Source organism: Ranitomeya variabilis, chromosome 8 (assembly GCF_051348905.1).
Source record: "Ranitomeya variabilis isolate aRanVar5 chromosome 8, aRanVar5.hap1, whole genome shotgun sequence".
Lineage (NCBI taxonomy): Eukaryota > Metazoa > Chordata > Amphibia > Anura > Dendrobatidae > Ranitomeya > Ranitomeya variabilis.
In genome coordinates this window covers 131,444,859-131,462,099 of record NC_135239.1, presented here as the reverse complement: position 1 = coordinate 131,462,099, position 17,241 = coordinate 131,444,859, and positions in this window count along the sequence as shown.

Sequence of the window (17,241 nt, the reverse complement as noted above, 5' to 3'; positions counted from 1 at the left end):
GGGGCTGAACTGACAACGGATAGAGCTGCAGTCACACGGAGACCGTGCAGACAGCCGTAAACGGCGCTGCAAGGCCCAAAAACCCTCCTCTACGTTATCCTATGTAGTGTTTTTCCACAAATTAGCTGGAGACGGGTGGAAAGACACTAATAGGAATTTTTTGAAAAAATGTGCAGCAGCCTGCACTACTTAAAACAAAATGAAAATTGATTTGGCGGTATGACGCAGTGAACAACCCTGAGCTGGAGACAACCAGGCTATGGCTGCTCACAGACTACAGGGCGAGCTGCAGTCACACGGAGACCGTGCAGACAGCCGTAAACGGCGCTGCAAGGCCCAAAAACCCTCCTCTACGTTATCCTATGTAGTGTTTTTCCACAAATTAGCTGGAGACGGGTGGAAAGACACTAATAGGAATTTTTTGAAAAAATGTGCAGCAGCCTGCACTACTTAAAACAAAATGAAAATTGATTTGGCGGTATGACGCAGTGAACAACCCTGAGCTGGAGACAACCAGGCTATGGCTGCTCACAGACTACAGGGCGAGCTGCAGTCACACGGAGACCGTGCAGACAGCCGTAAACGGCGCTGCAAGGCCCAAAAACCCTCCTCTACGTTATCCTATGTAGTGTTTTTCCACAAATTAGCTGGAGACGGGTGTTAAGACACTAATAGGATTTTTTTGAATAAATTAGCAGCAGACTACACTACTTGAAAAAAAAAAAAAAAAGAACAGTATGAGGCAATGAACCACCCTCCCTGAACTGAATACAACCAGCTATGGATGGCCTATGTGGCTGCACTCAGACTAGAGAGTGGGCTGCACTCACACACACACACACACAGACCTTGCAGATCGCTGTGAAAACAGCGCTACAAGGCAAAAGCTAGGTGATTAGTAGGTGAACACAGCGGTTGCTAAATTAGCCTTTGGAAAGCACAAAGAAGCAAATCGCTATCTCTAAACTGTCCCTCAGTCAGCAAACAGCGTCCTGTCACTAACTGAATTCACAGCAGAGTGATCGCAAAATGGCGCCAGCGACTATTAAACTGCATCATGACATCATTTCAGCAGCCAATCACAGCCTTGCCAGTAGTTTCATGCCCTCCATGCTAAACAGGATGTGCCCACACTTGGAATCATTCTCATTGGCTGAATTTCTGCATTTTGAATCTTGGAACTTCCGATTCCGGTATCCGATACGCGGCAAGTATCGGAATCCCGGTATCGGAATTCCGATACCGCAAGTATCGGCCGATACCCGATACTTGCGGTATCGGAATGCTCAACACTAGTTATGACCCAATGGGGAAAAATGTGAAATGTTTTCTGTTATCTCCTATACTAATAGAGACTGCTGCTCACTGCTTCACTTATGCTTGTAGGCCATTGGAAAGAGCTACACCCTACACTCTACACGCTACACGCTACACTCTACACCCTACAGGCTACACTCTACACGCTACACCCTTCACTCTACACCCTACACGCTACACGCTACATGCTACACTCTACACTCTACACCCTACATGCTACACGCTACACCCTACACGCTACACTCTACACCCTACACCCTACACGCTACACGCTACACGCTACACTCTACAACCTACACTCTACACCATACACCCTACACTCTACATTCTACACCCTACACGCTACACCCTACATGCTACACTCTACACGCTACACGCTACACTCTACACCCTACTTGCTACACCCTACACTCTACACCCTACACGCTACACACTACACGTTACACTCTACACCCTACACGCTACACCCTACATTCTACACCCTACACCCTACACGCTACATGCTACACTCTACACCCTACACTCTACACCATACACCTTACACTCTATGTTCTACACCCTACATGCTACACGCTACATCCTACACGCTACACTCTACGCGCTACACGCTACACTCTACACGCTACACCCTACACGCTACATTCTACACGCTACACGCTACACTCTACACCCTACACGCTACACCCTACACTCTACACCCTACACGCTACACGATACACGCTACACGCTAAACTCTACACCCTACACGCTACACGCTACACCCTACACACTAAACCCTACACACTACACGCTACACGCTACATGCTCCACTCTACACTCTACACCCTACACGCTACACGCTACACGCTACACTCTACACCCTACACCCTACACCCTACACGCTACACCCTACACGCTACACCCTACACCCTACTCCCTACACGCTACACGCTACACCCTACACTCTACACCCTACACCCTACACGCTACACGCTACACTCTACACGCTACACGCTACACGCTACACCCTACACGCCACACTCTACACCCTACACGCTACACCCTACACTCTACACGCTACAAGCTACACGCTACACGCTACACTCTACACCCTACATGCTACACCCTACACTCTACACCCCACACCCTACACGCTACATGCTACACTCTACACCCTACACGCTACACCCTACACTCTACACCCTACACCCTACACGCTACATGCTACACTCTACACCCTACATGCTACACCCTACACGCTACACGCTACACGCTACACGCTACACTCTACACGCTACACCCTACACCCTACTCCCTACACGCTACACGCTACATTCTACACGCTACACGCTAAACTCTACACCCTACACGCTACACCCTACACGCTACACCCTACACACTACACCCTACACCATACACGCTACACACTACATGCTACATGCTACACCCTACACTCTACACCCTACACCCTACACGCTACACCCTACACTCTGCACCCTACACCCTACACGCTACACGCTACACTCTACACCCTACACTCTACACCATACACCCTTCACTCGACATTCTACACCCTACACGCTACACCCTACACGCTACACTCTACACGCTATACGCTACACTCTACACCCTACACGCTACAATCTACACCCTACACGCTACACCCTTCACTCTACACACTACATGCTACACGCTACACGCTACACTCTACACCCTACACGCTACACCCTACACTCTACACCCTACACACTACACGGTACACGCTACACTCTACATTATACACCCTACACTCGACATTCTACACCCTACACGCTACACGCTACACCCTACACTCTACACCCTACAGCCTACATGCTACACGCTACACCCTACACTCTACACCCTACACCCTACACGCTACACGCTACATGCTACACTCTACACCCTACACGCTACACCCTACACCCTACATGCTACACCCTACACTCTACACCCTACAGCCTACACGCTACACTCCACACCCTACACGCTACACCCTACACGCTACACCCTACACGCTACACGCTACACTCTACACCCTACACGCTACACGCTAATTGCTACACTCTACACCCTACACGATACACAATAAACCCTACACGCTACACTCTACACCCTACACGCTACACCCTACACCCTACACCCCACACCCTACACGCTACAAACTACACACTACACGCTACACTCTACACGCTACACCCTACACCCTACACGCTACACTCTACACGCTACACTCTACACCCTACACGTTGCATGCTACACGCAACACGCTACACGCTACACTCTACACCCTACACGCTACACTACACACGCTACACGCAACACGCTACATCCTACACACTACACGTTACACTCTACACCCTACACTCTACACTCTACACCCTACACCCTACACGCTACACGCTACACGCTACACTCTACACCCTACATGCTACACCCTACACTCTACACCCTACACTCTACACGCTACAAGCTACACGCTACACTCTACACCTTACACGCTACACCCTACACTCTACACCCCACACCCTACACGCTACACGCTACACTCTACACCCTACACGCTACATCCTACACTCTACACCCTACACGCTACACGCTACACCCTACACTCTACATTCTACACCCTACACGCTACACGCTACACTCTACACCCTACATGCTACACCCTACACTCTACACCCTACACCCTACATGCTACACTCTACACGCTACACGATACACGCTACACGCTACACCCTAAACTCTACACCCTACACCCCACATGCTACACTCTACACGCTACACCCTACATGCTGCACTCTACACCCTACACGCTACACGCTACATGCTACACCCTGCACTCCACACCCTACACCCTACCCACTACACGCCACATGCTACACGCTAGAGTGTAGGGTGTAGCGTGTAGGGTGTAGAGTGTAGCGTGTAGGGTGTAGGGTGTAGCGTGTAGGATGTAGCGTGTAGGGTGTAGAGTGTAGCGTGTAGGGTGTAGGGTGTAGAGTGTAGTGTGTAGGGTGTAGAGTGTAGCGTGTAGGGTGTAGAGTGTAGCGTGTAGGGTGTAGCGTGTAGGGTGTAGCGTGTAGGGTGTAGGGTGTAGAGTGTAGAGTGTAGCGTGTAGGGTGCACAGTGTAGGGTGTTGGGTGTAGCGTGTAGCATGTAGGGTGTAGCGTGTAGCGTGTAGCGTGTAGGGTGTAGGGTGTAGAGTGTAGGGTGTAGCGTGTAGGGTGTAGAGTGTAGCGTGTAGGGTGTAGGGTGTAGAGTGTAGTGTGTAGCGTGTAGGGTGTAGAGTGTAGCGTGTAGGGTGTAGCATGTAGGGTGTAGCGTGTAGGGTGTAGGGTGTAGAGTGTAGCGTGTAGCGTGTAGGGTGTAGCGTGTAGGGTGTAGAGTGTAGCGTGTAGGGTGTAGAGTGTAGCGTGTAGCGTGTAGGGTGTAGGGTGTAGCGTGTAGCATGTAGCATGTAGCATGTAGGGTGTAGAGTGTAGGGTGTAGCGTGTAGGGTGTAGAGTGTAGCATGTATCGTGTAGCGTGTAGCGTGTAGCGTGAAGGGTGTAGGGTGTAGAGTGTAGGGTGTAGGGTGTAGAGTGTAGCATGTATCGTGTAGCGTGTAGCGTGAAGGGTGTAGGGTGTAGGGTGTGGATTGTAGGGTGTAGCGTATAGGGTGTAGAGTGTAGCGTGTAGGGTGTAGAGTGTATGGTGTAGCGTGTAGAGTGTAGATTGTAGCGTGTAGTGTGCAGCATGTAGGGTGTAGGGTGTAGCGTGTAGGGTGTAGAGTGTAGAATGTAGGGTGTAGAGTGTAGCGTGTAGCGTGTAGGGTGTAGGGTGTAGGGTGTAGAGTATAGGGTGTAGCGTGTAGCGTGTAGCATGTAGGGTGTAGGGTGTAGAGTGTAGAGTGTAGGGTGTAGAGTGTAGCGTGTATAGTGTAGCGTGTAGGGTGTAGGGTGTAGAGTGTAGGGTGTAGCGTATAGGGTGTAGAGTGTAGCGTGTAGGGTGTAGAGTGTAGGGTGTAGAGTGTAGCGTGTAGGGTGTAGAGTGTAGCGTGTAGCGTGTAGCGTGTAGCATGTAGGGTGTAGGGTGTAGAGTGTGTGGTGTAGCATGTAGGGTGTAGAGTGTAGTGTGTAGCTTGTAGCATGTAGCGTGTAGGGTGTAGAGTGTAGGGTGTAGCGTGAAGGGTGGAGAGTGTAGCGTGTAGGGTGTAGGGTGTAGCGTGTAGGGTGTAGAGTGTAGGGTGTAGCGTGTAGGGTGTAGAGTGTAGCATGTAGCGTGTAGGGTGTAGAGTGTATGGTGTAGCGTGTAGCGTGTAGGGTGAAGGGTGTAGGGTGTAGAGTGTAGTGTAGCGTGTAGGGTGTACAGTGTAGCATGTATCGTGTAGCGTGTAGCGCGTAGGGTGTAGGGTGTAGGTTGTTGAGTGTAGGGTGTAGCGTATAGGGTGTAGAGTGTAGCGAGTAGCGTGTAGCGTGTAGAGTGCAGCGTGTAGGGTGTAGCGTGTAGCGTGTAGCATGTTGGGTGTAGGGTGTAGAGTGTGTGGTGTAGCGTGTAGGGTGTAGAGTGTAGCGTGTAGCATGTAGCGTGTAGGGTGTAGAGTGTAGGGTGTAGCGTATAGGGTGTAGAGTGTAGCGTGTAGGGTGTAGGGTGTAGAGTGTAGCGTGAAGAGTGTAGAGTGTAGCGTGTAGGGTGTAGAGTGTAGCGTGTAGCGTGTAGCATGTAGGGTGTAGGGTGTAGAGTGTGTGGTGTAGCGTGTAGGGTGTAGAGTGTAGCGTGTAGCATGTAGCATGTAGCGTGTAGGGTGTAGAGTGTAGGGTGTAGCGTGAAGGGTGGAGAGTGTAGCGTGTAGCATGTAGGGTGTAAGGTGTAGAGTGTGTGGTGTAGCATGTAGGGTGTAGCGTGTAGGGTGTAGAGTGTATCGTGTAGCGTGTAGAGTGTAGGGTGTAGCGTGTAGGGTGTAGAGTGTAGCGTGTCGGGTGTAGCATGTAGCGTGTAGAGTGTAGCGTGTAGCGTGTAGTGTGTAGCGTGTAGGGTGTAGAGTGTAGTGTGTAGCGTGTAGGGTGTAGGGTGTAGAGTGCAGGGTGTAGCGTGTAGGGTGTAGAGTGTAGCGTGTAGGGTGTAGGGTGTAGAGTGTAGCGTGTAGCGTGTAGGGTGTAGCGTGTAGGGTGTAGAGTGTAGCGTGTAGGGTGTAGAGTGTAGCGTGTAGCGTGTAGGGTGTAGGGTGTAGCGTGTAGCATGTGGCATGTAGGATGTAGGGTGTAGAGTGTAGGGTGTAGCGTGTAGCATGTAGGGTGTAGGGCGTAGAGTGTAGAGTGTAGCGTGTAGCGTGTAGCGTGTAGGGTGTAGGGTGTAGGGTGTAGAGTGTAGGGTGTAGCATATAGGATGTAGAGTGTAGCGTGTAGGGTGTAGGGTGTAGAGTGTAGGGTGTAGCGTGTAGGGTGTAGAATGTAGCGTGTAGGGTGTAAGGTGTAGAGTGTAGTGTGTAGGGTGTAGAGTGTAGCGTGTAGGGTGTAGAGTGTAGCGTGTAGGGTGTAGCGTGTAGGGTGTAGCGTGTAGGGTGTAGAGTGTAGAGTGTAGAGTGTAGCATGTAGGGTGTACAGTGTAGGGTGTTGGGTGTAGTGTGTAACGTGTAGGGTGTAGAGTGTAGCGTGTAGCTTGTAGCGTGTAGCGTGTAGGGTGTAGGGTGTAGAGTGTAGGGTGTAGCGTGTAGGGTGTAGAGTGTAGAGTGTAGCGTGTAGGGTGTAGAGTGTAGTGTGTAGGGTGTAGAGTGTAGTGTGTAGCGTGTAGGGTGTAGAGTGTAGCGTGTAGGGTGTAGCGTGTAGGGTGTAGCGTGTAGGGTGTAGGGTGTAGAGTGTAGCGTGTAGCGTGTAGGGTGTAGGGTGTAGAGTGTAGCGTGTGGGGTGTAGAGTGTAGCGTTTAGCGTGTAGGGTGTAGGGTGTAGCGTGTAGCATGTAGCATGTAGGATGTAGGGTGTAGAGTGTAGGGTGTAGCGTGTAGCATGTAGGGTGTAGGGCGTAGAGTGTAGAGTGTAGCGTGTATCGTGTAGCATGTAGCGTGTAGGGTGTAGGGTGTAGAGTTTAGGGTGTAGCATATAGGATGTAGAGTGTAGCGTGTAGGGTGTAGGGTGTAGAGTGTAGGGTGTAGCGTGTAGGGTGTAGAGTGTAGCGTGTAGCATGTAGCGTGTAGGGTGTAGGGTGTAGAGTGTAGGGTGTAGCGTATAGGGTGTAGAGTGTAGCGTGTATCGTGTAGCGTGTAGCGTGAAGGGTGTAGGGTGTAGGGTGTAGAGTGTAGGGTGTAGCGTATAGGGTGTAGAGTGTAGCGTGTAGCGTGTAGCGTGTAGGGTGTAGGGTGTAGAGTGTAGGGTGTAGCGTGTAGGGTGTAGAGTGTAGCGTGTAGCGTGTAGCGTGTAGGGTGTAGGGTGTAGAGTGTAGGGTGTAGCGTGTAGGGTGTAGAGTGTAGAGTGTAGCGTGTAGGGTGTAGAGTGTAGTGTGTAGGGTGTAGAGTGTAGTGTGTAGCGTGTAGGGTGTAGAGTGTAGCGTGTAGGGTGTAGCGTGTAGGGTGTAGCGTGTAGGGTGTAGGGTGTAGAGTGTAGCGTGTAGCGTGTAGGGTGTAGGGTGTAGAGTGTAGCGTGTAGGGTGTAGAGTGTAGCGTTTAGCGTGTAGGGTGTAGGGTGTAGCGTGTAGCATGTAGCATGTAGGATGTAGGGTGTAGAGTGTAGGGTGTAGCGTGTAGCATGTAGGGTGTAGGGCGTAGAGTGTAGAGTGTAGCGTGTATCGTGTAGCGTGTAGCGTGTAGGGTGTAGAGTTTAGGGTGTAGCATATAGGATGTAGAGTGTAGCGTGTAGGGTGTAGGGTGTAGAGTGTAGGGTGTAGCGTGTAGGGTGTAGAGTGTAGCGTGTAGCATGTAGCGTGTAGGGTGTAGGGTGTAGAGTGTAGGGTGTAGCGTATAGGGTGTAGAGTGTAGCGTGTATCGTGTAGCGTGTAGCGTGAAGGGTGTAGGGTGTAGAGTGTAGGGTGTAGCGTATAGGGTGTAGAGTGTAGCGTGTAGCGTGTAGGGTGTAGGGTGTAGAGTGTAGGGTGTAGCGTGTAGGGTGTAGAGTGTAGCGTGTAGCGTGTAGCGTGTAGGGTGTAGGGTGTAGAGTGTAGGGTGTAGCGTGTAGGGTGTAGAGTGTAGCGTGTAGCGTGTAGGGTGTAGCGTGTAGGGTGTAGAGTGTAGGGTGTAGCGTGTAGGGTGTAGAGTGTAGCATGTAGCGTGTAGGGTGTAGGGTGTAGAGTGTAGGGTGTAGCGTGTAGGATGTAGGGTGTAGAGTAGTGTGTAGGGTGTAGAGTGTAGCGTGTATCGTGTATCGTGTAGCGTGTAGGGTGTAGGGTGTAGGGTGTTGAGTGTAGGGTGTAGCGTATAGGGTGTAGAGTGTAGCGTGTAGGGTGTAGGGTGTAGAGTGTAGGGTGTAGCGTGTAGGGTGTATAGTGTAGTGTGTAGAGTGTAGAGTGTAGCGTGTAGCATGTAGGGTGTAGGGTGTAGTGTGTAGGGTGTAAAGAGTAGCGTGTATGGTGTAGAGTGTAGCATGTAGCGTGTAGGGTGTAGAGTGTAGCGTGTAGGGTGTAGAGTGTAGCGTGTAGCGTGTAGGGTGTAGGGTGTAGCGTGTAGCATGTAGCATGTCGTATGTAGGGTGTAGAGTGTAGGGTGTAGCGTGTAGTATGTAGGGTGTAGGGCGTAGAGTGTAGAGTGTAGCGTGTATCGTGTAGCGTGTAGCGTGTAGGGTGTAGGGTGTAGGGTGTAGAGTGTGGGGTGTAGCATATAGGATGTAGAGTGTAGCGTGTAGGGTGTAGGGTGTAGAGTGTAGCGTGTAGGGTGTAGGGTGTAGGGTGTAGAGTGTAGGGTGTAGCATGTAGAGTGTAGGGTGTATCGTGTAGGGTGTGGAGTGTAGCATGTAGCGTGTAGGGTGTAGGGTGTAGAATGTAGGGTGTAGCGTGTAGGGTGTAGAGTGTAACATGTAGTGTGTAGCGTGTAGGGTGTAGAGTGTAGGGTGTAGCGTGTAGGGTGTAGAGTGTAGCATGTAGCGTGTAGTGTAGGGTGTAGCGTGTAGTGTGTAGAGTGTAGCATGTAGGGTGTAGAGTGTAGCGTGTAGCGTGTAGAGTGTAGCATGTAGGGTGTAGCGTGTAGGGTGTAGAATGTAGAGTTTAGGGTGTATGGTGTAGAGTGTAGGTTGTAGAGTGTAGCGTGTAGCGTGTAGGGTGTAGGGTGTAGAGTGTAGAGTGTAGCGTGTAGGGAGTAGGGTGTAGGGTGTAGCGTGTAGGGTGTAGCGTGTAGGGTGTAGGGTGTAGAGTGTAGGGTGTAGCGTGTAGCATGTAGGGTGTAGAGTGTAGAGTGTAGCATGTAGCTTGTAGCATGTAGGGTGTAGGGTGTAGAGTGAAGGGTGTAGGGTGTAGCGTGTAGAGTGTAGCCTGTAGGGTGTAGAGTGTAGCGTGTAGCGTGTAGAGTGTAGTGTGTAGAGTGTAGTGTGTAGCGTGTAGCGTGTAGCATGTAGGATGTATAGTGTAGCATGTAGCGTGTAGGCTGTAGGGTGTAGAGTGTAGTGTGTAGCGTGTAGGGTGTAGAGTGTAGCGTGTAGCGTGTTGCTTGTAGCGTGTAGAGTGTAGGGTGTAGAGTGAAGCGTGTAGCGCTTAGATTGTAGCGTGTAGGGTGTAGCGTGTAGGGTGTAGAACGTAGAGTGTAAGGTGTATGGTGTAGAGTGTAGGGTGTAGAGTGTAGCGTGTAGCGTGTAGAGTGTAGCGTGTAGCGTGTAGGGTGTAGGGTGTAGAGTGTAGGGTGTAGCGTGTAGCGTGTAGCGTGTAGGTAGTAGGGTGTAGGGTGTAGCGTGTAGGGTGTAGGGTGTAGAGTGTAGGGTGTAGCGTGTAGCGTGTAGCATGTAGCGTGTAGCGTGTAGGGTGTAGGGTGTAGAGGGTAGGGTGTAGCATGTAGGGTGTAGGGTGTAGCGTGTAGGGTGTAGATTATAGAGTGTAGGGTGTAATGTGCACATTTTTCCCCATTTCCCCACTGGGTCAAAACTTCTGTTAGAATGATGCGTTTTCGTGCTATTTCCAATGGACTACAAGCATAAGTGAAGCAGTGAGCAGCAGTCTCTATTAGTGTAAGAGATAACGGAAAACATTTCACATTTTTCCCTATTTCCCCATTGGGTCCTATACTAATAGAAACTGCTGCTCACCGCTTCACTTATGCCTGTAAGCCATTGGAAAGAGCAGGAAAACGCAAAAAATTTCAACCTCTGATCATTGTAAAAGAAGTTATGACCCAATGGGGAAAAATGTGAAATGTTTTCTGTTATCTCCTATACTAATAGAGACTGCTGCTCACTGCTTCACTTATGCTTGCAGGCCATTGGAAAGAGCTACACCCTACACTCTACACGCTACACGCTACACTCTACATCCTACAGGCTACACTCTACACGCTACACCCTTCACTCTACACCCTACACGCTACACTCTACACTCTACACCCTACATGCTACACGCTACACGCTACATGCTACACGCTACACCCTACACTCTACACCCTACACCCTACACGCTACACCCTACACGCTACACTCTACACCCTACTCCCTACACGCTACACTCTACACTCTACACCCTACACCCTACACGCTACACGCTACACGCTACACTCTACAACTTACACTCTACACCATACACCCTACACTCTACATTCTACAGCCTACACGCTACACCCTACACGCTACACTCTACACGCTACACGCTACACTCTACACCCTACTTGCTACACCCTACACTCTACACCCTACACGCTACACACTACACGTTACACTCTACACCCTACACGCTACACCCTACATTCTACACCCTACACCCTACACGCTACATGCTACACTCTACACCCTACACTCTACACCATACACCTTACACTCTACGTTCTACACCCTACACGCTACACGCTACACCGTACACGCTACACTCTACGCGCTACACGCTACACTCTACACGCTACACCCTACACGCTACATTCTACACGCTACACGCTACACTCTACACCCTACACGCTACACCCTACACTCTACACCCTACACCCTACACGCTACACGATACACGCTACACGCTAAACTCTACACCCTACACGCTACACGCTACACCCTACACACTACACCCTACACACTACACGCTACACGCTACATGCTACACTCTACACTCTACACTCTACACCCTACCCGCTACACGCTACATGCTACACTCTACACCCTACACCCTACACGCTACACCCTACACGCTACACCCTACACCCTACTCCCTACACGCTACACGCTACACCCTACACTCTACACCCTACATCCTACACGCTACACGCTACACTCTACACGCTACACGCTACACTCTACACCCTACACGCTACACTCTACACCCTACACGCTACACCCTACACTCTACACGCTACAAGCTACACGCTACACGCTACACTCTACACCCTACACGCTACACCCTACACTCTACACCCCACACCCTACACGCTACACGCTACACGCTACACTCTACACCCTACACGCTACACCCTACATTCTACACCCTACACCCTACACGCTACATGCTACACTCTACACCCTACATTCTACACCCTACACGCTACACGCTACACACTACACGCTACACGCTACACTCTACACGCTACACCCTACACCCTACTCCCTACACGCTACACGCTAAATTCTACACGCTACACGCTAAACTCTACACCCTACACGCTACACCCTACACGCTACACACTACACCCTACACCCTACACGCTACACGCTACATGCTACATGCTACACCCTACACTCTACACCCTACACCCTACACGATACACCCTACACGCTACACCCTACACCCTACTCCCTACACGCTACACCCTACACTCTGCACCCTACACCCTACACGCTACATGCTACACTCTACACCCTACACTCTACACCATACACCCTACACTCGACATTCTACACCCTACCCGCTACACGCTACACCCTACACGCTACACTCTACACGCTATACGCTACACTCTACACCCTACACGCTACACTCTACACCCTACACGCTACACCCTTCACTCTACACCCTACATGCTACACGCTACACGCTACACTCTACACCCAACACGCTACACCCTACACTCTACACCCTACACACTACACGGTACACGCTACACTCTACATTATACCCCCTACACTCGACATTCTACACCCTACACGCTACACGCTACACCCTACACTCTACACCCTACAGCCCACACGCTACACGCTACACCCTACACTCTACACCCTACACGCTACACTCTACACCCTACACGCTACATGCTACACTCTACACCCTACACGCTACACCCTACACCCTACATGCTACACCCTACACTCTACACCCTACAGCCTACACGCTACACTCCACACCCTACACGCTACACCCTACACGCTACACTCTACACGCTACACGCTACACTCTACACCCTACACGCTACACGCTAGACGCTACACTCTACACCCTACACGATACACGATACACCCTACACCCTACACGCTACACTCTACACCCTACACGCTACACCCTACACCCTACACCCTACACCCTACACGCTACACGCTACAAACTACACACTACACGCTACACTCTACACGCTACACGCCACACTCTACACCCTACACGCTGCATGCTACACGCAACACGCTACACGCTACACTCTACACCCTACACGCTAAACTACACACGCTACACGCAACACGCTACATCCTACACACTACACATTACACTCTACACCCTACACTCTACACTCTACACCCTACACCCTACACGCTACACGCTACACGCTACACCCTACACTCTGCACCCTACACCCTACACCCTACACGCTACACGCTACACTCTACATGCTACACGCTACACGCTACACTCTACACCCTACACGCTACACTCTACACCCTACACGCTACACCCTACACTCTACACCCTACACTCTACACGCTACACTCTACACCCTATACGCTACACCCTACACTCAACACCCCACACCCTACACGCTACACGCTACACGATACACGCTACAGTCTACACCCTACACGCTACACTACAATCTACACCCTACACCCTACACCCTACATGCTACACGCTACACCCTACACTCCACACCCTACACCCTACATGCTACATGCAACAGTCTACACCCTACATGCTACACCCTACACTCTACACCCTACACGCTACACCCTACACCCTACATGCTACACACTACACTCTACACCCTACACGCTACACCCTACACTCTACACCCTACACGCTATACGCTACACGCTACGCGCTACACTCTACACCTTACACGCTACACCCAACACTCTACACCCTACACCCTACATGCTACATGCTACAATCTACACTCTACACGCTACACGCCACACGCTACACTCTACACCCTACACGCTACACTCTACACCCTACACGCTACACTCTACACCCTACACGCTACACCCTACACTCTACACCCTACACCTTACACGCTACACTCTACACCCTATACGCTACACCCTACACTCTACACTCTACACCCTACACGCTACACGCTACATGATACACGCTACACTCTACACCTTACACGCTACATCCTACACTCTACACCCTACACGCTACACGCTACACGCTACACCCTACACTCTACATTCTACACCCTACACGCTACACGCTACACTCTACACCCTACATGCTACACCCTACACTCTACACCCTACACCCTACATGCTACACTCTACACGCTACACGCTACACCCTAAACTCTACACCCTACACCCCACATGCTACACTATACACGCTACACCCTACATGCTGCACTCTACACCCTACACGCTACACGCTACATGCTACACCCTGCACTCTACAACCTACACCCTACCCGCTACACGCCACATGCTACACGCTAGAGTGTAGGGTGTAGCGTGTAGGGTGTAGAGTGTAGCGTGTAGGGTGTAGGGTGTAGAGTGTAGGATGTAGCGTGTAGGGTGTAGAGTGTAGCGTGTAGGGTGTAGGGTGTAGAGTGTAGTGTGTAGGGTGTAGAGTGTAGCGTGTAGGGTGTAGAGTGTAGCGTGTAGGGTGTAGCATGTAGGGTGTAGCGTGTAGGGTGTAGGGTGTAGAGTGTAGAGTGTAGAGTGTAGCGTGTAGGGTGTACAGTGTAGGGTGTTTGGTGTAGCGTGTAGCGTGTAGGGTGTAGAGTGTAGCGTGTAGCGTGTAGGGTGTAGGGTGTAGAGTGTAGGGTGTAGCGTGTAGGGTGTAGAGTGTAGCGTGTAGGGTGTAGGGTGTAGAGTGTAGTGTGTAGCGTGTAGGGTGTATAGTGTAGCGTGTAGGGTGTAGCGTGTAGGGTGTAGCGTGTAGGGTGTAGGGTGTAGAGTGTAGCGTGTAGCGTGTAGGGTGTAGCGTGTAGGGTGTAGAGTGTAGCGTGTAGGGTGTAGAGTGTAGCGTGTAGCGTGTAGGGTGTAGGGTGTAGCGTGTAGCATGTAGCATGTAGGGTGTAGAGTGTAGGGTGTAGCGTGTAGGGTGTAGAGTGTAGCATGTATCGTGTAGCGTGTAGCGTGAAGGGTGTAGGGTGTAGAGTGTAGGGTGTAGGGTGTAGAGTGTAGCATGTATCGTGTAGCATGTAGCATGAAGGTTGTAGGGTGTAGGGTGTAGATTGTAGGGTGTAGCGTATAGGGTGTAGAGTGTAGCGTGTAGGGTGTAGAGTGTATGGTGTAGCGTGTAGGGTGTAGATTGTAGCGTGTAGTGTGCAGCATGTAGGGTGTAGGGTGTAGCGTGTAGGGTGTAGAGTGTAGAATGTAGGGTGTAGAGTGTAGCGTGTAGCGTGTAGGGTGTAGGTTGTAGAGTGTAGGGTGTAGCGTGTAGCATGTAGGGTGTAGGGTGTAGAGTGTAGAGTGTAGGGTGTAGAGTGTAGCGTGTATAGTGTAGCGTGTAGGGTGTAGGGTGTAGAGTGTAGGGTGTAGCGTATAGGGTGTAGAGTGTAGCGTGTAGGGTGTAGGGTGTAGAGTGTAGGTTGTAGCGTGTAGGGTGTAGAGTGTAGCGTGAAGGGTGTAGAGTGTAGCGTGTAGGGTGTAGAGTGTAGCGTGTAGCGTGTAGCATGTAGGGTGTAGGGTTTAGAGTGTGTGGTGTAGCGTGTAGGGTGTAGAGTGTAGCGTGTAGCGTGTAGCATGTAGCGTGTAGGGTGTAGAGTGTAGGGTGTAGCGTATAGGGTGTAGAGTGTAGGGTGTAGGGTGTAGAGTGTAGGTTGTAGCGTGTAGGGTGTAGAGTGTAGCGTGAAGGGTGTAGAGTGTAGCGCATAGGGTGTAGAGTGTAGCGTGTAGCGTGTAGCATGTAGGGTGTAGGGTGTAGAGTGTGTGGTGTAGCGTGTAGGGTGTAGAGTGTAGCGTGTAGCGTGTAGCATGTAGCGTGTAGGGTGTAGAGTGTAGGGTGTAGCGTGAATGGTGGAGAGTGTAGCGTGTAGCATGTAGGGTGTAGCGTGTAGCGTGTAGAGTGTATGGTGTAGCGTGTAGCGTGTAGGGTGAAGGGTGTAGGGTGTAGAGTGTAGTGTAGCGTGTAGGGTGTAGCGTGTATCGTGTAGCGTGTAGCTCGTAGGGTGTAGGGTGTAGGGTGTTGAGTGTAGGGTGTAGCGTATAGGGTGTAGAGTGTAGCGAGTAGCGTGTAGCGTGTAGAGTGCAGCGTGTAGGGTGAAGCATGTATCGTGTAGCGTGTAGAGTGTAGCGTGTAGGGTGTAGGGTGTAGAGTGTAGCGTGTAGGGTGTAGAGTGTAGCGTGTAGCGTGTAGCATGTAGCGTGTAGAGTGTAGGGTGTAGCGTGTAGGGTGTAGAGTGTAGCGTGTAGGGTGTAGCATGTAGCGTGTAGATTGTAGCGTGTAGCGTGTAGTGTGTAGCGTGTAGCGTGTAGGGTGTAGGGTGTAGGGTGTAGGATGTAGCGTGTAGAGTGTAGCGTGTAGGGTGTAGGGTGTAGGGTGTCAAGTGTAGCGTGTAGGGTGTAGAGTGTAGCATGTAGCGTGTAGCGTATAGGGTGTAGAGTGTAGCGTGTAGCATGTAGGGTGTAGGGTGTAGCGTGTAGGGTGTAGCGTGTAAGGTGTAGAGTGTAGCGTGTAGGGTGTAGGGTGTAGAGTGTAGGGTGTAGCATGTAGGGTGTAGGGTGTAGCGTGTAGGGTGTAGAGTGTAGCATGTAGTGTGTAGGGTGTAGAGTGTAGGGTGTAGTGTGTAGGGTGTAGATTGTAGCGTGTAGTGTGCAGCGTGTAGGGTGTAGGGTGTAGCGTGTAGGGTGTAGAGTGTAGAATGTAGGGTGTAGAGTGTAGCGTGTAGCGTGTAGGGTGTAGGGTGTAGAGTGTAGGGTGTAGCGTGTAGCGTGTAGCATGTAGGGTGAAGGGTGTAGAGTGTAGCGTGTAGGGTGTAGAGTGTAGCGTGTATAGTGTAGCGTGTAGGGTGTAGAGTGTAGGGTGTAGCGTATAGGGTGTAGAGTGTAGCGTGTAGGGTGTAGGGTGTAGAGTGTAGGTTGTAGCGTGTAGGGTGTAGAGTAGCTTGAAGGGTGTAGAGTGTAGCGTGTAGGGTGTAGAGTGTAGCGTGTAGCATGTAGGGTGTAGGGTGTAGAGTGTGTGGTGTAGCTTGTAGGGTGTAGAGTGTAGCGTGTAGCATGTAGCGTGTAGGGTGTAGAGTGTAGGGTGTAGCGTGAAGGGTGGAGAGTGTAGCGTGTAGCATGTAGGGTGTAGGGTGTAGCGTGTAGGGTGTAGAGTGTAGGGTGTAGCGTGTAGGGTGTAGAGTGTAGCATGTAGCGTGTAAGTGTGTAGAGTGTATGGTGTAGCGTGTAGCGTGTAGGGTGAAGGGTGTAGAGTGTAGTGTAGCGTGTAGGGTGTACAGTGTAGCGTGTATCGTGTAGCGTGTAGCGCGTAGGGTGTAGGG